Source organism: Phascolarctos cinereus, unplaced genomic scaffold, assembly GCF_003287225.1.
Source record: "Phascolarctos cinereus isolate Bilbo 61053 unplaced genomic scaffold, phaCin_HiC Scaffold_5;HRSCAF=322, whole genome shotgun sequence".
NCBI classification, from domain to species: domain Eukaryota; kingdom Metazoa; phylum Chordata; class Mammalia; order Diprotodontia; family Phascolarctidae; genus Phascolarctos; species Phascolarctos cinereus.
The window spans coordinates 317,890,546-317,915,837 of NW_027555958.1; positions in this window are offsets into that span (position 1 = coordinate 317,890,546).

A 25,292-nucleotide genomic window follows, 5' to 3' on the forward strand; every position below is an offset into this window, starting at 1 on the left:
CATCATGAGTCCTTTGGAATTGTCTTGGATCATTGTATTGGAGAGAGTAGCCAAATCTTTCACAGTTGTTCATCTTTACAACATTGCTGTTACTAAGCACAGTGGTCTCCTGGTTCTTCTCACTTCACTTTGCATCAATTCATATAGGTGTCGCCATGTTTTTTTTTAAACTATCCCTCTCATCATTTCTTATATCACAATAGTACAATCATATACTTTAACTTATTAAGCCATTCCTTAATTGATGGGCATCCCCTCAATTTCCAGTTCTTTGCCACCACAAAAAGAAAATATAAATAATTTTGTGCATGTAGGTCCTTTTCCTTTGACATCTTTTGGGTACGGACCCAGTAGTGATATTGCTGGGTCAAAGGATTTGCACAGTTTGATAGCCCTTCTGGTATAAATTGTTCTCCAGAATGGCCAGATCAGTCCACAGCTCCACCATCAGTGTACCTATTTTCTCCCATCCCCTCTAGCAGCTGTCATTTCTGAGAGGTGTGAGGTGGTGCCTCAGAGTTGTTTTAATTTGCATTTCTCTAATCAATAAGGATTTAGAGCATTTTTCAAATGACTATGTTGTTGTTCAATCATTCAGTCACATCTGACACTTCATGACCCCACGGACTTGTCCATGAGGTTTCCTTAGCACAGATATTAGAGTGACTTACGATTTCCTTCTCTAATGTGTCCCCATTTTACAAATGAGGAGCTGAGGCAAATAAGGGTTAAGTAACTTGTCCACGGTTACACAGCTTGTAAGGGTGTGAGATCATACTTGAACTCAGATCTTCCTGACTCCAGGCCCAGTGCTCTATTCACTGCATCACTTAGCTGCCCATGTGACTATAGACAGCTTCACTTGTTTTTCTTTTGAAAACTGCCTGTTCATATCCTGTAACCATTTGCAATTAGGGAATGGCTCTTATTTTTATAAATTTGACTCAGTTGAGAAATAAAGCCTTTATCAGAGAAACTTGCTGTAAAAAATTTTGATATTGTTTCATTTTCTATGGTACCTTTTAGCAAATGTAGTTTCCCTGGTTATCTCTTTTAATTGTCTATTTTTGCTTTTGCTTTTCTGAGCTCATGGGTGCTACCCCTGCTTTTTTTTTTTTACTTCAGCTGAAGAATAATAGATTCTGCTGCAGCCTTTTATTTTATCCCTCTGTGTGTCTTTCTGTTTCAAGTGTGTTTCTTAAAAACAACATATTGTTGTATTCTGCTATCTGCTTCTGTTTTATGGGTGGCTCATCCCATTTAAATTTACAGTTATGATTACTGTCTATTTCCCTCCATCTTATTTTCTTCTGTTTATCCTTCTCTCTCTTTTTATCCTGTCTCTCCTCAAAAGTCTGTTTTGCTTCTGACCACTGCCACCCTTAATACAGCCTCCTTTTTATCATCCTCCCACCTATATCTTTTATCCCCTTCCCCTCTTATTTCCCTATTGGATAAGATAGATTTCTATACTCAACTGAGTGTATATATATATATATATATATATATATATATATATATATATATATATATATATATATATATATATATTCTTCCCTCTTTGAACCAATTCTGATGAAAGTAAAGTTCAAGCATTGCCTACTGCCTCAATTTTCCCCTTCACTATAAAAGTTCTTCCTTGTGCACCTCTTTTATGTGAGAAAGTTTTCCTCATTCTATCTCTCCCTTCCCTCTTCTCCCAATGCATCCCTTTTTCTCACGCCTTCATTTTTTTTAGATCATTCCAACGTAATCGACTCATATTCATGCCCACTGTCTACACACTCCTTTTTTTTTTTAAAGGCAATTGGGGTTAAGTGACTTGGCCAGGGTCACACAGCTACTGTCAAGTGTTTGGTCTGAGGCCAGATTTGAACTCAGGTCCTCCTGACTTCAGGGCTGGTGCTCTATCTACTGTGCCACCTAGCTGCCCCCACAGACTCCTTCTAACTGTCCTAATAATAATAAAATTCTTAGGAGTTACATGTTCCCATATAGAATGTAAATAGTTTAAGTATATAAGGTTAAAGATCTTAGCTTGAAAGGGCCAAGGTCCCCCACTGCATCCTGGGCCATCTCCAGTTGCCCTGATGTATGTCTTGCCACCATACCCACATGGCTCAGGAGGAGAAAGTGAAGCTGGTGACTTTGCATAGCCCTCCCTCACTTAAATCCAATTCACTTCATGTCATGGCATCACCTCCCTGATGTCATGGTCCTCTTTGAGAACGAAGAACAAACAACAACAAAAATAAGGAGCTTAACTTTATTGAATCCTTTATGAATACTCTTTCATATTTACTGTTTTATGCTTCTCTTGAGTCTTGTGTTTGAATGCCAAATTTTCTGTTCAGCTCTGGTCTTTTCAACAGAAATGCCTGTAAATCTCCTATTTCATTAAATGTCCATTTTCCCCTTGAAGGATTGTACTCAGTTTCATTGGGTACGTGATTCTTTGTTGTAATCCTAGCTCCTTTGCCTACTGGAATGTCATATTCCAAGTCCTTCAATGTGGAAACTGCTAAATCTTGTGTGATCCTCACTCTGGCTCTATTGTTTCTTTCTGGCTATTTGCAATATTTTCTCCTTGACCTGGGAGCTCTGGAATTTGACTGTTATATTTCCAGAAGTTTTCATTTTGAGATCTCTTTCAGGAGGTGATGGGTAGATTCTTCTAATTTCTATTTTACTCTCAGGATCTAAGATATCAAGAGAGTTTTCCTTGATGATTTCTTGAAATATGATGTCTAGACTCTTTTTTTCATCATGACTTTCAGGTATTGCAATAATTCTGAAATTATCTCTCCATGATCTGTTTTCCAGGTCAATTGTTTTGCTGATGAGATATTTCATATTTCTTCTATTTTTTTCCATTCTTTTGGCTTTGTTTTATTGTTTCTTAATGTCTCATGGAGTCATTAGCTTCCACTTGCCCAATTCTAATTTTTACAGAATTATTTTCTTCAGTGAATTTTTGTGCCTCTTTTACCATTAGGCCAATTCTGTTTTTTAAGGTGTTATTTTCTTTTTTTCCCTTTTTTGTTTAAATTTATTTTATTAATGTCTTTTGATTTATCAACAATCACTTCCATATGCTTTTGAGTTTAAGATTTCTCTCCCCTTTCCTCCCCACCAGCCTCCCCAAGAATGCACACAATCTGATATAGGCTATACATTTACATTCCTATTAAACATATTTTCATATTAGTGAAGTTGTAAGTAAAAATTACTCACTAGTGTTTTGCTTTTGACCGCCGCCTCCCTCAGTCCCTGCCTCCCTTTCCCTTTTCTTCCCTTTTAGCCTTACTGCTTCTTCCCTCCCTTCTATCCCCCCTCCTTTTTCTTTCCCCTTTCCCCTCCTACTGCCTATAGGGTAAATTAGGTTTCTATACCTAACTGATTATGTTATTCCCTTCTTGAGCCAAATCTGATGAGAGTAAGGTTCAAACAATGCCCATCCCCCTCCCTTGTTTCCCCCTGCTATAATAGGATTTTCTGTCTTTTCCTGTAATGTAATTTAGCCTTGTCTACCTCCTCCTTTCTCAGTACATTTTCTAAAATTAGACTAATCCACTTTGGAATTCATTTAACCCGCTTGATTAGAGTTTTTTTTTATCATTACATCAAAGTCAACTATTATCCACCCCCTTTGTGTATACTCCTTTAACGTGGCGTGATGACAGTACAGTTCTCAAGAGGTGCAAGTGTCATCTTCCCTTATAGGGATGTAAACAGTCCACCCTTATTAACAACATATTGTATCTTTCTGTCCCATTTACCTTTTTATGTCTTTCTTGAATCTTGTACTTGAAGATCAAATTTTTTGTTGAGCTCTGGTCTTTTCATCAGGAAGATTTGGAAGTCTCCTATTTCATTGAATATCCATCTCCTCCCTTGAAAAATCATGCTCGTTTTTGCAGGGTACTTGATCCTTGGCTGCATTCCAAGCTCCTTTGCCTTATGGACTATCATGTTCCACGCCCTGCGGTCTTTTAATGTAGAAGCTGCAAGGTCCTGTGTAATCCTGACTGTGGTTCCATGATATTTAAATTGTTTCTTTCTGGCTGCTTGCAGCACCTTCTCTTTCATCTGGTAATTTTGGAATTTTGCTATTATATTCCTTGGCGTTGTCAATTTGGGATCTCTTTCAGGTGGTGAGTGTATTCTTTCTATGGTTATTTTACCTTCTGGTTCTAGGACTTCAGGGCAGTTTTCCTTTATGATTTCCTGAAAGATACTGCCCAGGCTCTTTTTTTCATCATGATTTTCAGGTAGTCCATAATTTTTAAATTGTCTCTCCTGATCGATTTTCCAGGTGGTTGTTTTACCAATGAGGTATTTTAAGTTTTCATTATTTTTTTCATTTTTTTGTTTCTGTTAGACTGATTCTTGCTCTCTCATAGAGTCATTAGTTTCCATTTGTCCAATTCTAGTTTTTAACAGATTGTTTTCTTCTGTTAGTTTTTGTACTTCCTTCTCCAATTGGCCAATTGTGTTTTTTAGGGACTTGTTTTCTTCAGTGTACTTTTTTTCCAATTGGCCAATCATATTTTTTAAGGACTTTTCTACCTCTCTCATTAGACTTTTAAAATCCTTCTTGAGCTCTTCTAAGAAGGCTTTTTGGGCTTCAGACCAGTTCATATTCCCTTTTGATGTTGCAGATGTGGGTTTGTTGACAATGTTGTCCTCTTCAGAATTTCTGTCTTGATCTTCACTCTTCTCATAATATGAATCTATGGTACGTTTCTTTTTACTCATGGTGTTTCTTTATTCCCTGGCCTTTAAAGAGATTGATCTCTCCTGCTGGGGAACAGAGGGCACTGACCCAAGCTTCTTGTGTTGAGAGCCTAGGTCTTAGTCACTGGTTTTGTGTGCTGGGGCCTCATGTTGGCAATTGGAGGCTGCAGGGTTTTGGCAGTGTACCCCGTGTTGGACTGGAATCAGCAAGGCTGGAACTTTCAGGCAATTCTAGATTGCCTGCTTTTCCTTTCCTTTAGCTTTCTTCAGCTCCTTTTAGATGGCTGCTGCAGGATGTTTATCTGCCTGGGGCCCCTTGCAATGCTGCCTCACTCGTTTCTGCTAATGCACTGAGAGATTCCTTTGTGGTAGAGTGCTGAGGTACCTGGTGGTTTTCTGAGCTTGTTTCCCCACCCTCACTGAGGCACTTGGAGGTCCAGGTGTTGGTGTTTGCCTACTCTACCAACTGGGCTTCAGGATCTTCTCCTGGTTGACAGTTAGAGGCTGTAGGATTCTGCCAGCTTGCCTGGTGTTGGGTTGGAATCAGCAAGGGTGGGACTTTAGGAAGACTCTAGGTTGCTTTCTTCAGCTCCTTTCAGATGAAAGGGTGCTTATCCATCCAGGGCCTTTGTTGCTGCTTCCCTTATTTTTGCTGAGGCACTGAGAGACCCATTTGCTGAGCTGCTGCACTGCTGTTCCCTGTCTTTCTTCTAGTTCAGCTGTTCCAGTGTTTTGTTTTTTTTATGGGGTGATATTTTCTGGGTTTTCAGAGGTTGATAGGGGAGGGTGAGAGCAATTACCTTTTTACTCCACCATCTTGGCTCCCGGAAGCAGAAGTCAAGGTGTTATTTTCTTCAGTATTTTTTGTGCCTCTTTTTACCAAGCTGCTAATTCGCTTTTCATAATTTTCTTTCATCACTCTCATTTATTTTCCCAACTTTCCTCCACCACTCTTATCTCTTTCTTCAGCTCTTCTAGAAATTCTTGTTAGGCTTGGGTTAAATTAGCATTTTTCTTTGAGGCTTTGCTTGTAGCTGCTTTTATGTTATTGTCTTCTGAGTTTGTGTCTTGTTCTTCCCTGCCACCAGAGCTTTTAATGATCAAGTTCTTTTTTGTTGCTTGTTCATTTTTCCAGCCTATTTCTTGACTTTGAACTTGATGTTAAAGTTGGATTCTGCTCACCTCAGGTTTGAGGAGGCACTATCACAAGCTTCAGGCTTTTTCATGGTGCTATTTTCAGGGCTAGTGCTGGAGGTCTGCAGATTTTCAGTACTTCATAGTTATTGTGATCTGGGGTGGTCACTGCTCTCCTGGTCTATGCTCTAGTCTTTCCCCAGGAAGGGCCCCTGCTCTCCTGTAGCCACAAATGCTGATGTTCTTCTTGGCCCTGGAACTGTGTCCAGGGTCCCTGCTCACTTGTGACTGACCACAAGTACTCCTCTGTGTATGGGCAATGGAGTTGCCAATCAGTGCCAGCCACAAAGGGTCCCCTGTAATCTCTCTCTGACCAGTTGTCTGACCCCCTTCCTGTCTTTGGGCTGAGAATTCCTAAAGCTGCTACTGCCACTACTACTGTAGTGTCCACCTCCAAGGCCCACCACTGGTGCTGCTGCTGCACTAACCCCCGCCACAGTGGTTCAATCCATACTGAGAAAATGTGAAATATGGAGGACAACCTAATGTGTTTGCCCTTCCTGGATTAGCAGACAAAGGGTCTAAACTAAGAAATCGAATCCTTCACAATAGATGCTTTGCAGAATTCTGATTCATCAGACCATAAGATCATAGAATCTAGAGCTTAAAGGGATCTCAGAGGTCATTTAGTGCGATCCCTTTGTTTCATAGATGAAGAATCTGGGCCTGAGGAGGTTGTGACTTTCCATAAACTCAATAACTGTTCTTCCCTGCTGCTGAAGGTGCAGTATATTTCACATTTTCTCAGTATTGATTGAACCTGCTATGGAATATAAGAAAATGGAATATAAAAATATTTGAAAATTCAAACATATATACGGAAATGCAAACACATTTATTCTCGGGCATTCGTATCTCTAATAAAGCAGAACATTTTAGTGGAAACAGACAAACAGAGCTATAACTAAGAATTCTTTCACTCAGAGCAAACACAGTTATTGGAGGTAAGGGAGGGACATAGAGGGCAACAGGGGGAGGGGCAACACAATATTGGCACAAAAGAAAATCTGACCAAAGGTGCAACTGCATTGGGAGAGGGAGCAGCCTATCCCACAGAGTCCTATCCATCTGTCAGTGGAGGGGTCAAGGGACAGGAGAGGCAGGCCTGAAAAGACAGGTGCCATGACACTGGGACCATGGGAGAAAAAAAGCTGGATGAGGGAGTGAGATCCAGCCAGCATCAGAGAAAGCTGACAGAGGGCTGTGAAATGTAGGAGCAGTAGTCTCTGTTCTCCCCCTCCATGTTATCATCCAGAGCAAAGCTCAAGGGACTAATTAAGGGCCTCCAAGCAGCTGACAGGCCTTAGCAAGATAAGTATAAAAAGGACCTTGAATGAATGAATGAATTTGCTAGCTGTTCTTCCTCACGGCTGGCCTTATCCAAATTCCTTTGCCTGGACATCTATAATGCCAACAGATATAGAGTAAGCTGAAAGGGGCCTGCAGAATGTGCTAAACATTCAGTCCTCAATACATTCACTCCCAGAATCGTGGGTCGTTGGTCTTAAATGGTAAATGCGTTTATTATTTTTTTAATCATTCCAAAGAAGGAAATGCTTTAGGCCCTAGCTAATAGAAATCCTTAGGTAGCTTCCTAAGGTTTAAGTGATTAGCATTGGAGGATGTATGTGCAATGTATTCAGAGTTCCCACTGGCATTGTTTAAACTGGAGTTGGGATTTTGGAGACTCTCCATAGGCCTTTGATTCTAACACGTTAGCACCTTCTCCACCTTTTACATCTGGAGTTAAGGTGATTTTCATTTTCTATAAGTTAGGACTTGGCAATTTGTGTTCTTGTGAAAGCAACTTAATGTAATCAGGAGGAAGCCCTCAATGGGGGTTCACCCTAATTGTCAAGTTCTTATAGCATTTTCACTGAGGAAGGAGGGAGAGGGGAAAAAATGCTATTTTTATCTTGGCCAGTTCCATGGCTTTAAAAAGGATATTTCTTTTGTAGGTCTGGCTGCTTCCCTCCGCGGTGCGGTGCGTTGCTGCTTACAGTTTCCCAAACCTCTCGTCCTCCCCAAGGCTAGGAAGTTTCAGGGAAGCACTCTTCAAAGTCATTGAGGGCATTGTGAGCTGGTGGAAGAGATGGGTCAGAGACAGGATCCTGGAACATCATCTTGGAGAGAATTGTGTTTTTCTGCATGAGCACATTTGGAGTCCAATTTGGGTCCTTTAGGAGTAAGGTCCTTTTCGTAAATAGGAGAAAGCGTGTGTCTCCATATAGTCTCAGCTGCATCAAGGTCATTTTTTGAGCTGGTCTGACTCTATTTGTCTTAGGAAATCTCCCAAACTTTTATAGGGAATTTGGAAAATATTTTTGGCCAACAGGAAAAAGAAAATCCCGCAGCACAAAGTACAGACATGGGCCCAGAAACTGAACAGACAGACTGCTGTAAACCCACCGTTTAATAAGGCATTAAAATGCCATCGACCTGGACACATTTTTTAAAAAGAGAGCTATGAAAACAAATGCCATTCAAATAATTAGGATATTATGCTTCCATCCTGATCGGGTATTTTCCCGCGGAAATCAGATCTGAGTCAGATGTTCCAAAGAAGTCATCGAGGGTCAAAACCGGCCTTCTGCTGCTGATGGACCATCATTCGTGGTGGTCTGCTATACATCTCCCAGCTCCAAATCACTCTGCATCAAGATTCTCTGTTTCTCTCCCTGGACAATATTTTGGGACACTTGGCATTTGAGGGTTACCAAAGTAGCCTGCATCCGCTTGCCAGCATCCTAAGTAGCAGCCTTTGTGTTAAATAGATGAGCAAGCTCATTAGGACCCCTAGCTTTTGCCAACAGTGTTTAAAGGAGGAAAGGGACCAGGGAAGAAGGCGGACTCGGCAGCTCGGGACCCTGCTGGTCCAAAAAGGAGCAGTGAGTCATTTGAAAGCCTACGCAATAGCGTAAACAGGCCCCAAATTGGGTGGAGAGCTGAAGTGGGAGGATTTGTTTGCAAACATAGCTGCAGGGTAGAAAGATGCCTTTTCACCAGCTCCAGCGAAAATGAGGAAGCTGCCTCCCAGCTATTTCCTGCCCCCGGAGCGTTTGAATATTCGCAGGGAAGGAGTACAGCAGTCACTTCATTCCGCCCTTGGGTAGTTAAGGCTGGCTAAATGTGGCCACTTTCTAAACTCCTTGTTTGCTCAGTTCCTAACGGCTCCAAAGTACTCAGACTGCAGCAATTTGGAACATAAATTACGGGTTTGTCTTCTCATTATTGGTAAGGAATCTGAAAAAAAGAAACCATTTTCTTGGAGACTATGAACTGTTGCTTCACTGGGTGTAAAATAAAGAGCTTTAACAGCGAGAGCTCATTAACCTTTAGATGAGATTGTGCCCTTGGTACATGTTGGCCTGTACGTGCTTTAAAAACCAGTATTTGGTCCTACCTTTGATTTCCAACTAATATATGCTTTGAGCTGAGGATTTTGGAGATGTTGGAGCTGTGAGGGACCTCTCTGCCTGCAAATCCTCCTCCCTTCCTCCCCCCACCCTATTACAAGGCATTAGATTCTGCAGAGGAATTCTGACTTTTTGCATATCATGTCAGGGTCTTCACATATTGATTTCTACTTCTTTTTTTATTTCAATAATCTGTTTACCCTTCAGCAAGCTTAATGTTTATAAAGGTTAAAAAAAACAACAGAATGAACTTTGTATATGTTTCTGTGTCTTTGGAGAGAGGTTGACAATTCTTGGAATGAGTGGTAATTGAACGAAATGCTTCAGCTTTGCTGAACAAAAGAGGAAAGACACAGAGACAGAGAGATAGAGACAGAGAGAGAGAGGGCTGGAGGCTTGATTTTCATTAAATTTGGTTTTAGTGGCTCCTAATATCTAGGTGCTTTATTAAAAGCGTGAAAAATGTCATTATAGAGGCTTTCCATAGGTGGCAGCCTCACCTTCTGGATCTGACTCAAAAGTTGCCTGCCTGAGTTTATAAAGGATCCAGTGAACGTAGTCTTTGAGTCTGTGTTGCCTTTTGGCTAGGAGAGTACATCCCAATTAGTAACCTTTACACCCAGACCAGTAGCTGGGAAGAAAGAGGGAGAATGTCTGCGAGCTGGCCTGACTGGGTGTGTGTTTGCCCAGTCGTCGTAAATGATTAGTCCGAAAGAGTAGTATAAAACTGAGAACTTAGTCCTCTGCAGGAGTCGGCTGGAGGAAATTAAAGGATCAACAACATAAGAGGCGCTCTGTGGCGGTATTGCTCCAGACCGCAGCCACAGGCTTTTCCGTGTATGCCGGAAATTGACCTCATCAAAAGCTGAGGATTCAGGCGGAGGAGTAGGATGATAAGGCAGGTGATGATTCTAAATCATTCGCCTCTCAGAGTTGGCAGCGCTGGTCAATTCCCCCACCACCCCTCGTTCCCCAAACCCTTTCTCCCCTAAAAAGCAATGTTTTGGCAGCATTTTTAGCCTTTCTTCTCCATTAAAAAAAAAAGCAACACAGAAATTAATGTAGGAAATTTATAATATATTCCTCCCTCCCACTCCTTGCCTCAGGACCATAGATTTAGGGCTAGAAGAGACCCCAGAGATCATCTAGTCCAAACCCCTCCTCTTACAGATGAGCAAATCTGTCTGCCCAGAGTCAAATGGTAAGTAGCTGAGCCAATATTTGATCTCCCCCATGTACCATACTGTAAGCCTCTTCTTTCAGTGGCTTCCTCATGGGCACCTTCAGGTCATAAGCACAAGCTGCTGTCTTCCCAGAGCTACTTTAGGATGTCCTGAAATAGTAAAACCTCATGGAGTGAATGGCACTTTTTTTTCTGGTAGGGTCTGGGATATGAAATTATCCTTGTCTGATTTGCATGTATTAATTTTTCAGGGTCCAGGTTTTCCTTTGGAATCCCAAGTAGAGCTGCAGACTCCTGAAATATGGGGTAGAAGGGGGCTGGGGATAGCTTTGAAACCCAGAGGACTGGAAATCCCAAGAATTTCCCTACCTCCAACTAAGTCCTTGATTTGGCTTTCCTGAAATATCGCTTGACCATGCATATTTGGCCTTTAGAGTCTAGCAAAGGAAGGCTTAGCAATGAGACAGGAGGAGCAATAAAGTCCCAAGGAAATAATAAGGATGACTTTCTGAGGGGAAAATTTCAGAGGGACAGCATGAGAAGAGAAGCCAAGTCATTAATATTTGATTCTTCAGAGAATTGTGAATAAGGAGGAATGTCACTGGTGTTGTGAAAGAGGCTACCAATAGACAAACAGTCACTACAATTTATTGAATTTCTCCGGAGAGAAAGGACCCTTTTTCCAAGTAGGGAACCACCCACTCAACCCTTGAATCCAATCAATGCATCTGTGGTATCTCTCCCCTTCTCCTTCTCACAGCCACCACCCAAATTCAGACTCTCATCATCTCTTGCCTCAACTATTGCAGCAGCCTCCTAATTGGACCCCCAGCTTCCAGTCTCTACTATCTCCAATCTGTCTTCCACACACCTGTCAAAATAATTTTCCTTAAGCACAAGTCTGACCATTTCACCCTCCTGTTCAAGAACCATCAATGGCTCCCTTTTGCTTCTAGAAAAAACCGGTACAAAGTCCTCAGCTTGGTATTTAAAGTCCTGGACAGTCTGGCTTCAGCAGATCTTTCCAGGCTTACTGTAGATTCATATACTTTGTTTTTGTGCTGTTCTTATATTCAGTCTCTTATGTCTCTGTCTTTCCCTGTGTCTGGGAGGCTTTCTTTCCTCACCTCTGCCTAATAGAATCATTTGCTTCCTTCAAGGGTCAACCTGTGCTATCTCCTACTGGAAGCCTTTCTTCATTCCCTCCCTCCCCCTCAAATTATCATGTATGTCCTTGTAGCCTAAGCAAAGTACTTTCAAGGAGAACCTCCCAGGGATCACAGAGACCGAGTAAAGCAGGAAATGCATTCAGGTGCACATTAATTAGAGTTCTAGAGTTTTTACCTTCCTTCATACATTGGGATGCTCTTAACCAGACTTTTTTTTTTTTTAATTAAGTTGTTTTGGGCAGCTAGATGGTGTAGTGGATAGAGTATCAGCCCTGGAGTCAGGAGAACCTGAGTTCAAATATGGCCTCAGACACATACTAGCTGTGTGACCCTGGGCAAGTCACTTAACTCTGCCTCCCTCAAAAAATTGTTTGGTTTTTTTTTCAATGAACAAAAGTCTGTTTTTTCTCCCTCCTCCTCTAAGAAAAACAAAACACTTGTAACAAACACACATCATCAAGCAAAATAAATTCGATCTTTTACCATGTCCAACAACGATATGCTTCAATCTGCCCCCTAAGTCCATCCCCCTTATGTCAGGAGGTTACCCAGACTTTTTCTCAGGCTGAAACCATAGAGGAAGAGGAAGGAGAAGCTATACTGTGACTTCCAGGCTTTTCTTTCATGCGCATACATGAAAAGGTATTACAGCATTAATTGAGCTGAGATTTTCCTGAATTTGGCTCTTCTTTTTTCCCACAGAAGTCTTCAGAGTTTCCTGTTTTTGCTACTGACTGGTCATATTCCAGTTGTGCATCTATAATACCTGACAAATATGCTGAGGATTTGTGCTTTTAGGCCTTTGTCCCCTTGTACCAGTGTGAGCTGGCCTCCGCTAAAGACAATCAGATAGTATAGGAAACACAAATAGATAATGAATACATGCTTCCCATAGCAGGCTGCAATAATAGTCCAAGTGTGGATTAATTTTTCCCTTCCCCTCACCTCTTCCTAGCCGACTGAGAGGATCTAAAAGAAAAGGGGTTGAATAGACTTTAAAATGAGTGGAAACTTCCTCATCAAAGTGTTTTGAGTAAGCAGAGGGGAAAAGAGGCAGTGGAAAGGGATTTCTCTTACTCTCATCTATAGCAGCTTCTAGTTTCATCTCAATCCTATCCATCTTCTCTGTCACATCTGGCTGCCTCCATTCTGCCCTATTTGCCTGTCTCCATAAGCAGTTCCAGAAAGAGATTTCTGTTCACATTTCCCTCTTGATTGTACAGGGCTGTGCACACATGCTCTGCTCTTTTCCATGTCTCAGGAAATGCTTTGAGGACACAGCATGGCTTCTCCTTCCTTGTTCTCCATGGTCTCAGCCCTAGCCCATGGAAAGTCTGGTCAGAAGAGTCTCCAACCTCAAAGGAAATAGTCAGCTTTTATTAATCTTTTACTATGTGCCAGGTACTGTGCTAAGCACTCAGTATACAAATAGAAACACAAATAAAAATAGTCCTGTCCTCAAGAAACTCATTCTAATGAGACAAGTCACCACATAAAGGGAGGTGAAAAGAGAGGGAGGAGAGAATGAGGAAGGTTGAGAAAGTCCTATAGTGATAAGATAACTGTGGATCCTGAAGAAGGATGGAAACATCTTTGTCCTGGGCTTCCTCCTTAAATTGGAGGTTCTAAGAAGAGTCAGCCAATCAGAAGGTTCTCAGGGATGGAGAATACATCTATGGGAGTAGTCCAGGGGTGGATTGAGTTCCCAGGGTAAAGAGGTTCTATAGCATGATAAAGTCTTGTGGATATGAGACAACAGTGCAGCCTGCAGAGGAATGAAGACATCTTTGCCTGGGTGTCCTCTTCAAATTGGACGTTCTGGAAGGAGCTAGACAATCAGAAGGTGAGCCTTGGTGTAGAGAGTATTTCCAAGGGAGCTGGATTTTATTTCCAAACAAAAACTCCAGAATTCTAGGTTATGTATACCTACATCTATATCTTAGCTTATTCAGTCTCTGATTTCTGAGAGGTCATCCCAGGAGGTCCTGGACCTAGGCTACTTATTTAAGTATGTTCTATTCCCTGAGTAGAATGTAAACTCCTTGAGGGCAGTGACTATTTTTAACTCTTTCTGTATCTCCAAGGACCTAACACAGTGCCTTAAAAATAATGCTTTGGGGGTTGGATTAAATTAAAACCTTTTTTTAGGTCTCCTCCTTACTTTCTCTTGGGACTCTGTTAACTCTCATTTAGATTTTCCAAGGGAGGGAACGGAGATTTTCTCCCTTCCCCTCCCAAGCAGCATCAATAGGGGCTAAAAGCACATGAAAGTAAGAACATATCCTTGTCTCCTGTTCCTGGGGTCCCTGGCTGCCTCTTCTGCTTTGTTTCTTTCCTGGAGCACAGGTGACTGAGCAGAGATCCTGTGACTGACCAGACATTCCCAGCCCTGGCAGCTATCTATCTCATGAGTTTAAGAGGTCAAAATTCCTAGATGCTGACTAATATCAGATAATTCCAGCAACTACAGTATTTCTTAGAGAAAAAGAGCATCCCTACCAAAAGGATTCTGCAGCGATGAAGGACTCTACTCTAAGTCATGGCTTGGGAAGTTAATCAATTCATCTGTGGAACTACAGTCCTAGAGCTAAGCTCCTTCTGACTAGTGACTAGGTGAGTGTAAACTTACCTAGCCTACAACATCTTTCCAGCATCAGGTCAAATCATGCTACTTCACATCTAATCTAACCATCTACTCAGGCCATCTTGCCATCAGTCTACCACCACACATATGTACCCCTCCAACCAACCTTTCCACTTCTTGTCCTAGGAATGCAAGCAAATCAATAACACCACTGCTCCTTTAAAGGACAAATTGTGGTATGTGATGGTGATGCAATACTACTATGCTATGAGAAATGATGAATTCATTTTGATTTTAGAAAACATGGAAAGACTTGCATGAAACAGTGAAGAGCAAAATGAGCAGAACCAAGAGAATAGTGTATACAGTAAAAGCAATATTGTTTTAAGAATGACTTTGAGTGAATAAGTTATTTTGACTATTATAAATACCCAAATAAACTATAAAAGATGTATGAAGAAAGATGCTATCTGCATCCAGAAAAAGAACTGATAAATAGAAGTATGTGTAGAATAGTTATATATATATATATATATCAGATAATTCCAGCATATATATATATAAACTATTTGTGTCTAATGGTAGCCATCTCTATGGTGGGGGTGTGGTGGGGAAGAAAATAATAAATTTATGTGATAATTTTGTTGTATATTTGAAAGGAATAGCAAGTTGTACATAGTAGATTTGCAATTTCATGTGCAATCATCTTTTTCATTGTATTCTATTATGAAATGCTTGTTTTATTTCATAAATTAAAAACAAATTTTTTTAAAGCACACTAAAAATAAATAAGGGCATGTTAGCTGACTATTCTATGGCACCGCTCACCATTCCAGACCAAAGCTCCCTTCCCTACATGCTCCCCTATGTGTTGTCTCCTCCTTTAGAATATAAGCACCTTGAGGAAAAGGACTATCCTACTTTTTGTATTTGTATCCTTAATACTTAGCAAAATGTCTGGCATATAAGCCCTTAATATATGCCTCCTCACTCACTCATTCATTCATTCATTCATTCATTCATTCCTTTTTTCATCCCTTATTTAATTCATGATGCAACAAAAATTACATGTAAAAAGGGCCATGGAAAGATAGAGTAAAAATTAATTGGAAGCTAAATAATCTAATCCTAAGGAATGAATGAGTCAAACAACAAATCATAGAAACAACCAATAATTTCATCAAAGAGAATGATAATAATGGATAACATGCCAAAATGTATGGGATGTAGCCAAAGCAGTACTTAAGGGAAATTTTATATCTCTAAATGCTTACATGAATAAAATAGAGAAAGAGCAGATGATTGGGCATGTAATTTAAAAAGCTAGAAGAACACATTAAAAATCCCCAATTAAACACCAAATTAGAAATTCTGAAACTCAAAGGAGAGATTAATAAAAGTGAAAGTAAGAAAACTATTGAATTAATAAATAAAACTAAGAGCTGTTTTATGGAAAAAATAAAATAGATAAGCCTTTGGTTAATTTGATTTAAAAAAAGTAATAAGAAAACCAAATTGCCGGCATCAAAAATGAAAAGGGTGAATTCACCACCAATGAAGAGGAAATTAAAGCAATAATTAGGAGCTATTTTGCCCAACTGCACACCAATAAATCTGGCAATCTAAATGAAATAGATATTTACAAAAATATAAATTGCTCAGATTAACAGAAGAGGAAATAAAATACTTAAATAACACCATTTTAGCAAAAGAAATTGAACAAGCCATCAATGAACTTCCTAAGAACAAATTTCCAGGGCCAGATGGATTTACAAGTCAATTCTACCAAACATTTTAAAGACTAATTAATTCCAATATTATGTGAACTATTTGGAAAAATAGGTGGAGTCCTACCGAATTCCTTTTATGACACAAATATGGTGCTGATACCTAAATCAAGAAGAGCCAAAACAGAGAAAGAAAATTATAAACCAATTTCCCTAATGAGTGTTGATGTAAAAATTTTAAATAAAATATTAGCAAAGAGGTTACAGCAATTTATTATGAGGATAACACACTATAACCAGGTGGAATTTATACCAGGAATGCAGGGCTAGTTCAATATTAGGAAAGCTATTAGCATAATTGAGCATATCAATAACAAAACCTACAGAAATTGTATGATTATCTCAAAAGATGCAGAAAAAGCTTTTGACAAAATACAGCACCTATTCCTATTTAAAACTTTGGAGAGTATAAGAATAAATGGAACTTTTGTTAAAATGATATGGATTATCTATCTAAAACCATCAGCAGGCATTATCTGTAAGGGGGACAAGCAAGAAGCTTTCCCTATAAGATCCAGGGTAAACCAAGGATGCCCATTGTCACCACTATTATTCAATATTATACTAGACATTTTAGCTTTAGCAATAAGAGAAGAAAAAGAAATTGAAAGAATTAGAATAGGCAATGAGGAGACAAAATTATCACTCTTTGCAGATGAAATGATAGTATACTTGGAGAATTCTAGAGAAATCAACTAAAAAACTACTTGAAATAATTAACAATTTTAGCGAAGTCACAGGATATAAAATAAACCCATATAAATCATCAACAAATCTCAGCAGCAAGAGATAGAAAGACAAATTCCTTCTAAAATAACTGTAGACAATATAAAATATTTGGGAGTCTACTTGCCAAGACAAACCCAGGAACTATATGAACATAATTGCAAAACACTTTTCACACAAATAAAGTCAGATCTAAACAATTAGAAAAATAATTGTTCATGGGTAGGCTGAGCTAATATAATAAAAATGACAATTTTACCTAAATTAATTTACTTATTCAGTGCCATACCAATCAAAGTACCAAAATATTATTTTATAGAGCTAGAAAAAAACACAAAATTCATCTGGAAGAACAAAAGGTCCAGAATATCAAGGGAATTCATGAAAAAAAATGCAAATGAAGGTGGCCTAGCAATACCACATCTAAAACTATATTATAAAGCAGAAATCATCAAAACTATGGGGATCTGTTCTCTATCAGTCCTTGAAAGATGACCTTCTGAAGTAAAATTCCAGCTACCAGTTCATGTCTTGCCAAATATAGCTTAGAGTGAGGTATTGAACAGTTTCTACCCTTTTTACATCATTTTATTTACCTTGTTTTACTATACATACTTGCAGTGAAGGGGTTTCTTTTTCCCCCACAATGGGGGGACAAGGAAAATGTGAGGGAGAGAAAATAAATGGATGCTTATTAATTGAAAAGAAAAACAAAAAAGCCACTTGAAGTCCAAAGAAAAGAAATGACTTATCCAAGAACACATTACTAAGGAGAGACTTATTCAGGTCCCCTGCCTCGTAGGTATGTGTGGTTTTTTTCACTATACTCTGATTCTTACCCATTTTAGAATTCTCTCTCCAAACAGTTGTGTTCTAGGCCTGTGCCATGAAAGTATCTTATATACATCAGCCTACAGAAGACCAGTAAAACATACCCTTGTTTCCTCTGTCTACCCAGGAAGAGTGGAGGGTTGGAGCAATTACCCAGATCCTTCAGGTAGGAACATTGTTTTTCATAAAATTATCCAGACAACTTTCTGAATTTTTTTTTTTGCTTTGTTTGGGCAAACCAAGGGCAGAGGCTATTGGTAGAAGGGTTTTCAGTAGAAAGACAGGAAACCATAGCTTTAGACCAGTTCTTTGCAATAAACATCAGGCACTTACTATGTACAGCAGGACACTGAATCATAGGAAAAAGCTTATCCCAATACAAAGCTATAAGACCAATAACCATTCTCCAGTAATAAATGTTCAAATAATATGAGTAGTTTTCAAAAGAAAAATTCCATGCTGAAAATTACCATGTGGAAATGTGCTCCAAATTGATCATAGCAATAAGAGAAGTGCAAATTAAAACCTTTCCCCTGCAAAATGGCAAAGATGACTCCCTCCAAAAAAAATTGGGAACAGCTGATGCTGGAGGGGATATTAGGAAGATAGTTGCCCTAATGCATTGTTGGTGAAGTTGTGAATTGTTATGACCATTCTGGATATCAATTTGGAATTATTCAAGAAAAGGGACTAAACTTTTTATATCCCTTAATCTAATTATTCCAGTACTGAGTACATACCTCCAAGGAAGCTAAGGACTGAAACAAAGGGCTCATGTGTGTGTGTGTGTGTGTGTGTGTGTGTAACACAAGCTAGCCTGGCTTTTGCTGCCTGAAAGGCCAAGAATTTGAGATTTTCTGCGTCCTCTCCTCCAAGGGTCTCCAGGACTCTGTCTCAAGGCTCTCTGTCAATGACTCCAGCCCCAACCAATGGTATTCCTTAAATTGTAGGAGGTGACCCAGTTCCATTAGCCACTGTCAGATTAGTTTTTACACAGAAATATTTACTTGAAAAGATAAAATCACAAATATGCAAACTTATGCCCCCCTCCAAAAAAAGTGACAGGCATAATCCTCCCCCCCCAAGGGGAGGGGAAAGGAATTACATTCATAGCTTAGTTCAGTTCCCATTTCTAAGTCCAAAACCCCATTTTGATTTGAGTCCTAGGCACTTCCCAGGGGTTCCATTCCAGGCTGGCTGGCTGTGCCTTCCCATGTGCAATCCTGGATCTGAGGTCACTATGGCTCCCATTCCAGAGTCCCACGAGAATCACCTACAGCACCTGAAGCAGAGGGAAGACAAGCAATGAGTAAGAGAAACAAACAACTCCAGCCCCATTTCTCAGAGCCAAGTTAAAAGAGAGGAGGCAGGGAAAGGAAAGCACTTCCCCTCTCACTGGTCCAATCCACTGCTGCAGGTGAACTGTGATCTTCACCCTCTGGACACAGCAAATAAGCATGGGAGAAAAGGACACAGCTGAACAAAAAACAACCCCTTCAGTCTTGCCGGTTTTAAAGACACAGGAAGCCAATCAAAGGAGGCCACCCCGCCCCCCACCACGTGGTAAGGGACAAAGAGGCCTCCATGTTAGGCATTCTGGACCTGCTCCAAAGGCCCCTTAAGGGAGCCTCCATGGTAGGTGAACTGGGCATGCCCAGACATTCTTAGGTTACATATAATAAAATATTTATAGTAGCACTCTTCCTGGTAAAAGATGGGGAAAAGGAGCTGTTGTTCAGTCATTTCAGCCATGTCCAACTCTTCGTAACGCCGTTTGGGGTTTTTTTGGCAAAGATACTGGAGTGGTTTGCCATTTCCTTCTCCAGCTCATTTTATAGATGAGAAAAAGAGTGGGCAATAATTATGTGGAGAATAGTTGGAAAAAAAAAACAACTGTGGTATGTTATTGTATAGTAAGAATTAATGAATATGAGGAACTCAGAGAAATATGGGAAGATGTACAAATAATAAAAGTGAAATAAGAAGAACCAAAAGAATGACATACAAAATGACTACAACAATGTAAATGAAAAAGTCACCAAGAAAGGGGTGTAGAAAAAGAAAAAGCCCAGGACTGTTATGGGGTGGGACATGAATGGGGATCCGTATCAGAAGATGGAGAGGGATTAATTAGACAAATGGGAAAAGAACGAGAAAAGAGCAGTGTCAGGAAAACCCAGGAGAAAGTATCCAGGAGGGTGAGAGTTCAACAAGGAGGAAGACAGAAAAGGCCACCCAATTTAGCAATTAAGAGATAGTCACTGACCTTGGATAGAGCTATTTCCATAGAGGAGAGCTATTGGAAGCCAAAATTCAAATGTGAAGTGGAAGCAGTGAATTCAGATAGTTGTGTGTTTTTGCTTTTGATGTTGTGGGGGGTTTTGTCAGTTTTCTTTCTTTCTTCTTTCTTTCTTTCTTTCTTTCTTTCTTTCTTTCTTTCTTTCTTTCTTTCTTTCTTTCTTTCTTTCTATAGGAATTTAACTGTGGAAAGGGAAGGAGATAATGAATAATACCTTAATGGGATGATAGGGTCAAGGAAAAGTCATTTAAGCAGGAGGGAGACCAGGGTCTGTAAGGAAAGGGCCATTAGATAGGAGAGACCTGTTATTAGAGAGGTAAGGTAGATAATTAAAGAGGTAAATTCCTGGAAGAAATGGGAAGGCATGGGATTAAGAAGAAAAGTAGAAGGGTTGCCTTGGCAAGAAGAGGAGCCATCTTTTCTTCTGAGGCCAGAGCAAATGTCAAATGACATTTGATGTTTCTTAAACATGTGACCTCTTGCCATTTGCCAGCACAGAAGCCACTATGTAAACATTAAAGACCCATATAAAAACCCTTTTAAAAGATGATAAACAAAGTTGAGAATAAGCTAACTAACCCCCATAGAGTCAGTAGCTTAGAAGGAAAAGAGCTCTGATATACCAGGATGCTTGTGAATCCATTTAGCAGGGAGAAGTGTATCCCTCTGATTGAAGGGAGTTCCCAAACCAGCATTTTCAGCCCCAGCATTCAGCTAGTGAAGAATCACAAAAGCTACCTGTGGTATCCAGTGAGAAAAGGAACCAAACAAGATACTACCTTGCCTGCATCTGAGGCACTATGGGCCCGTTGAAAGGATGATCTTTGAGTCTCAGGGGTTTACTGTATTTGGAAAGACTATAAAAGAACAAAGAATCAAATCTCAAAGGGTACTTGCCAGACTAGCAGCCTGGCATCTCTTAAAGACTAGGTGCCATCGCACAGTAACAGCAATATTGTTTGATGACCAACTTTAATAGACTTAACTCTTCTCAGCAATACAAAGATCTAAGACAATTCCAAAAGACTCATGATGAAAAATGCTGTTCACATCCAGAGAAGGAACCATGGAGTCTGAATGCAGATCAAAGCATACTATTCTCTCTCTCTCTCTCTCTCTCTCTCTCTCTCTCTCTCTCTCTCTCTCTCTCTCTCTCTCTCTCTCTCTCTCTCTCTCTCTCTCTCTCTCTCTCCTCTCTCTCTCTTCTCTCTCTCTCTCTTTCTCTCTCTCTCTCCTTCTCCTCTCTCTCTCTCTCTCTCTCTCTCTCTCTCTCTCTCTCTCTCTCTCTCTTCTCTCTTTCTCTCTCCCTCTCCCTCTCCCTCCCCTCTCCTCTCTCTCTCTCTCTCTCTCTCTCTCTCTCTCTCTCTCTCTCTCTCTCTCTTTCTCCCTCTCTCTCTCTCTCTCATTTCTTCTTTCTCATGGTTTTTCCCTTTGGTTCAGTTCTTCTTTACAACATGACTAATGTGGAAATATGATTGTACGTATATAGCCTATTTCAGATTGCATGCCATCTTGGGGAGGGGGGAAGGAAGGGAGGGGGAGAAAATTTAGAACTCAAAATTTTATAGAAGTGAATGTTGAAAACTAAAAACAAACAAATAAATAAATTTTTTAAAAGACTAGGTACCATCAGTGGAGTGACTAGAATTCATATGAAATTAATATAGTTTTCAATTTATATGAATATATCAGCTTTCTCTGCCTGGGACCATGACTGTAACTTACCTTCAATCTGGTGTGTTTTCAAAGCATATATGAGTGAGGCTGAAAGGAGAAAAACTGTTCTTGAGGAACTCAGGAATAAATTTTAAAAAACAGAAATTTCTCTGTGCCCAAATATAAAATAGGAACCACTTTCTAAACTGAACTATCCTTTTGTGAATGTCACATACTAGGAAATACATTATATTCCTTAAAATGTCCCCAATACTTCGTAAACCTTGAGACCAAAATCTAAAAGCTTATCAGACGTGGTGTGATTAAAAAGAGCTCAGTACTGGGAGATAGGAAACCTGGGTTCTAATCTTGGTTCTGCCACTATCAAACCATGTGACTTTACACAAGTCATTTCTCTTTCTTAGACCTCATCATCCTCTTCTGTAAAATGAGGGGTCTATGACCTCTGTGATGATCCCTTCTAACTCTAAAACCCCACAAGATTATTAATTTTCTGGATTTCCTTCAGTTTCATAGTTTATTTACTGTTGGAACAACAGATGAATAATTTTCAGTTGTTCTATCCTTACTTGAAGATGTCACATAACTGCTGTACATACTCTTTCCAGTGGTATAGCTTGGGACCCATCCATGCCCTCTCATCTTGTGCAGTTTTTGTCTATGGTATGTCTTCAATCCTTCACAAAACTTCTACCCACCATATCGAGAGCCTTCATCTAGATTTCTTGGCATTCCACAGCTACCAATGGAACAGTCAGGCTGCCTACGAGCTATTCCTCGCTCTTGTTACATAGATAATCATGCATCTCTCAGATGGTGATCTTTGCAGCCCTGCTCCTTTGCAATTCTTTGTTAGCAATGTGTCGCAAGCTACTCATGCTTTCCATTGCCCTTGAGAGACACACAACTTTTGTTCTTCAGGAACTGTGGTAACCTAAAGTAATATGGCATCTTGAAGTAATATGGCATCATCAAAAACATATTAATGCAAACCATACAAAGAATAGACATATGGGATCTTTTTTGAATATAATAAAAAAGCATCTACTTAAAACCAAAAGTGTATAAATACGGTAAGAAAGCACTAGGAGTGTTCCTAAAAAATACAAGAGTAAAAGAAGGATGCTCCTTTTCTTCATTATTATTTGATATGGTTCTAGAAATGTTAACAATGGCAATAAAACAAAAGGAAAAAAGTTTCAGAGTGATATGGGAAGAATTGTATAAACTGATGCAGAGTGATGTGAGCAGAACCAAGGGAACAATTTTTAAAATAACATCAGTGTTATAAAGAAAAACAACTTTAGGGACAGCTAGGTGGTGCAGTGGATACAGGACTGGCCCTGTTCAGGACAACCTGAGTTCAAATCCAGCCTCAGACATATAACACTTACTAGCTGTGTGACCCTGGGCAAGTCACTTAACCCCACTGCCTAACCAAAAAAAAAAAAAAGAAAGAAAGAAAAGAAAAACGACTTTGAAAGTTTTAAGAACTGTGATTAATAAAATGACTACTCTGTTTCTGGACTCCTAATAATGAAGCATGCTACTCATCTGGCAAGGAAGTGATGGACTCAAGTAGTAGATACATTTTTGGATATAGCCCATGTGGAAATCTGCTTTGTTTGACTATGCACATTTGTTACAAAGGTCATATTTTTCTTTTTCAACTGGGGAGAAGGTAGGAAGAAAGGAGAACTAGGGATAAGGCTCCCCTCCCCAAAAAAATAAAGATCAGAAGACCAAAAGGAATCACAAACAAACACAAACAAGACAGCTTTTTCTTCCCTCTTCTTCTCTCCTTCCTTCTCTCCTTCCTTCCTTCCTTCCTTCCTTCCTTCCTTCCTTCCTTCCTTCCTTCCTTCCTTCCTTCCTTTCCTCCCTTCCTTCCTTCCTTCCTTTCCTCCCTTCCTTCCTTCCTTCCTTTCCTCCCTTCCTTCCTTCCTTCCTTTCCTCCCTTCCTTCCTTCCTTCCTTCCTTTCCTCCCTTCCTTCCTTCCTTCCTTCCTTCCTTCCTTCCTTCCTTCCTTCCTTCCTTCCTTCCTTCCTTCCTTCCTTCCTTCCTTCCTTCCTTCCTTCCTTCCTTCCTTCCTTCCTTTCTTTCTTTCTTTCTTTCTTCTTTCTTTCTTTCTTTCTTTCTTTCTTTCTTGTTTCTTCCTTCCTTTATTTCCCTTCATTCCAGCTCTAAAACCTATAATTTAATTTGGTAGCTAATGATATCCTCCTGTCCCTTTACCTGGATAGGAATGTATGTATATGTGTACATGAACATGCTGCCTCCACATTTGCTGCAGGCACCTGGTTGGGACCACATGGTACTGCCTGTCTCTGAAGGAAGAACCTTAAGCTTGCAAGAGCCAAATGTGTGGTCTCTAAACCAGTAGGTGTAATGACAAGTTTGTGGACTGTGTTGATGTGTGGCAATGTGCACATAAAATAGCATTCAGTGGAAAAACAGCAGAGCCCAAGACAGTACACCCAGCTGATTACAGCTTTGTAAAAATGTATTGTGTACATTAAAAAGAATGGGGAAAAGACTTGAAAGGATGTTAATAGTTGGAATTCAATGGTCATTTGGTTCTTTTTTTCCTGTAAAATTGTCTGTTTCTAATTTAATTTACTACTTCCAAGGATCTATGATTTTGTAGGTGTTTGCTATTAGGTGCCCTTTCCACTAATGTAGACTACAACCCTTCCACACCTTAGTAGACAGTCTCTCATGAGGGACTGTGTCCAAAAAAATTCATCGGTGATAAATCTTTTAGAACTTAACTAGGCTCTTCCTGGGATAATAGAAATATGGCATTTTTAAAAGTAAGTTTTATTCTTACATTTTATTTTTAAAATTTTTAAAATTTTTAAAAGTAAGTTTTATTCGTACATTTTATTTTTAAAATTTTTTAAAATCACTTTTTTTCCAGCTATATCTTTCCCTGTTCTGCTATGACCAAATGAACCCTCCCTTATAACAAAACAAAAAGAAAGACGGTGAAGCAAAACCAGCTGATGAAGTGACTCTCTCTGACAGTGTATTCAACATTCCCTACCTGTGGTCCCCCACCTCTTTACCAAAAAAGAGAGAAAACACATAGTATGATCTCAGGGCCACATTTGGAACCTATCCAAGTTGATAAGATCTGCCAGTCTGCCTTCCCCTAAAATAGCTTTCAAGAAGCTATTTCTTCATCTTCAAATGAGGGATTGATGTGAAGCCAATCTAGTAGGCTAGAGGCACCCACAAATTGGACACCGCCTCGGCTCCTCCCTTCTAGATGGAGGCCTATAGCAGGTCCTTGTTCAGGTAATTCCAGTGTCTCCTACCAGTCTTACGAATTATTATTGTGTTACCCTGTTACTGGGATATTCCCCATCAAGGCATTGATTGGCCCCTCAAATAAGCAGATGGAAAGTTGTGATAAAAAGAAGGAAAATAGGGTTCTTCTCCATCCCACTGTCCCCACTGCCTGCTCTGCCCCAGTCATCTCCATCTATGCCCTTTTCTCCCTCATATGCCATTTTTAATGGATACCTTTGCTGACCTTTCCCTTAAGCCAGCTCTTCTTCTAGCACCAATACCAAGACTAAAGGGCTTCTGGGATCTCTTCCACTGAGTTCTACTTGTACATTGATGTGGTGCTCCAAAGAAGCCTTTGTCAGCTTTTTTTTTTTTAGGAAAGTAATTTATTTAGG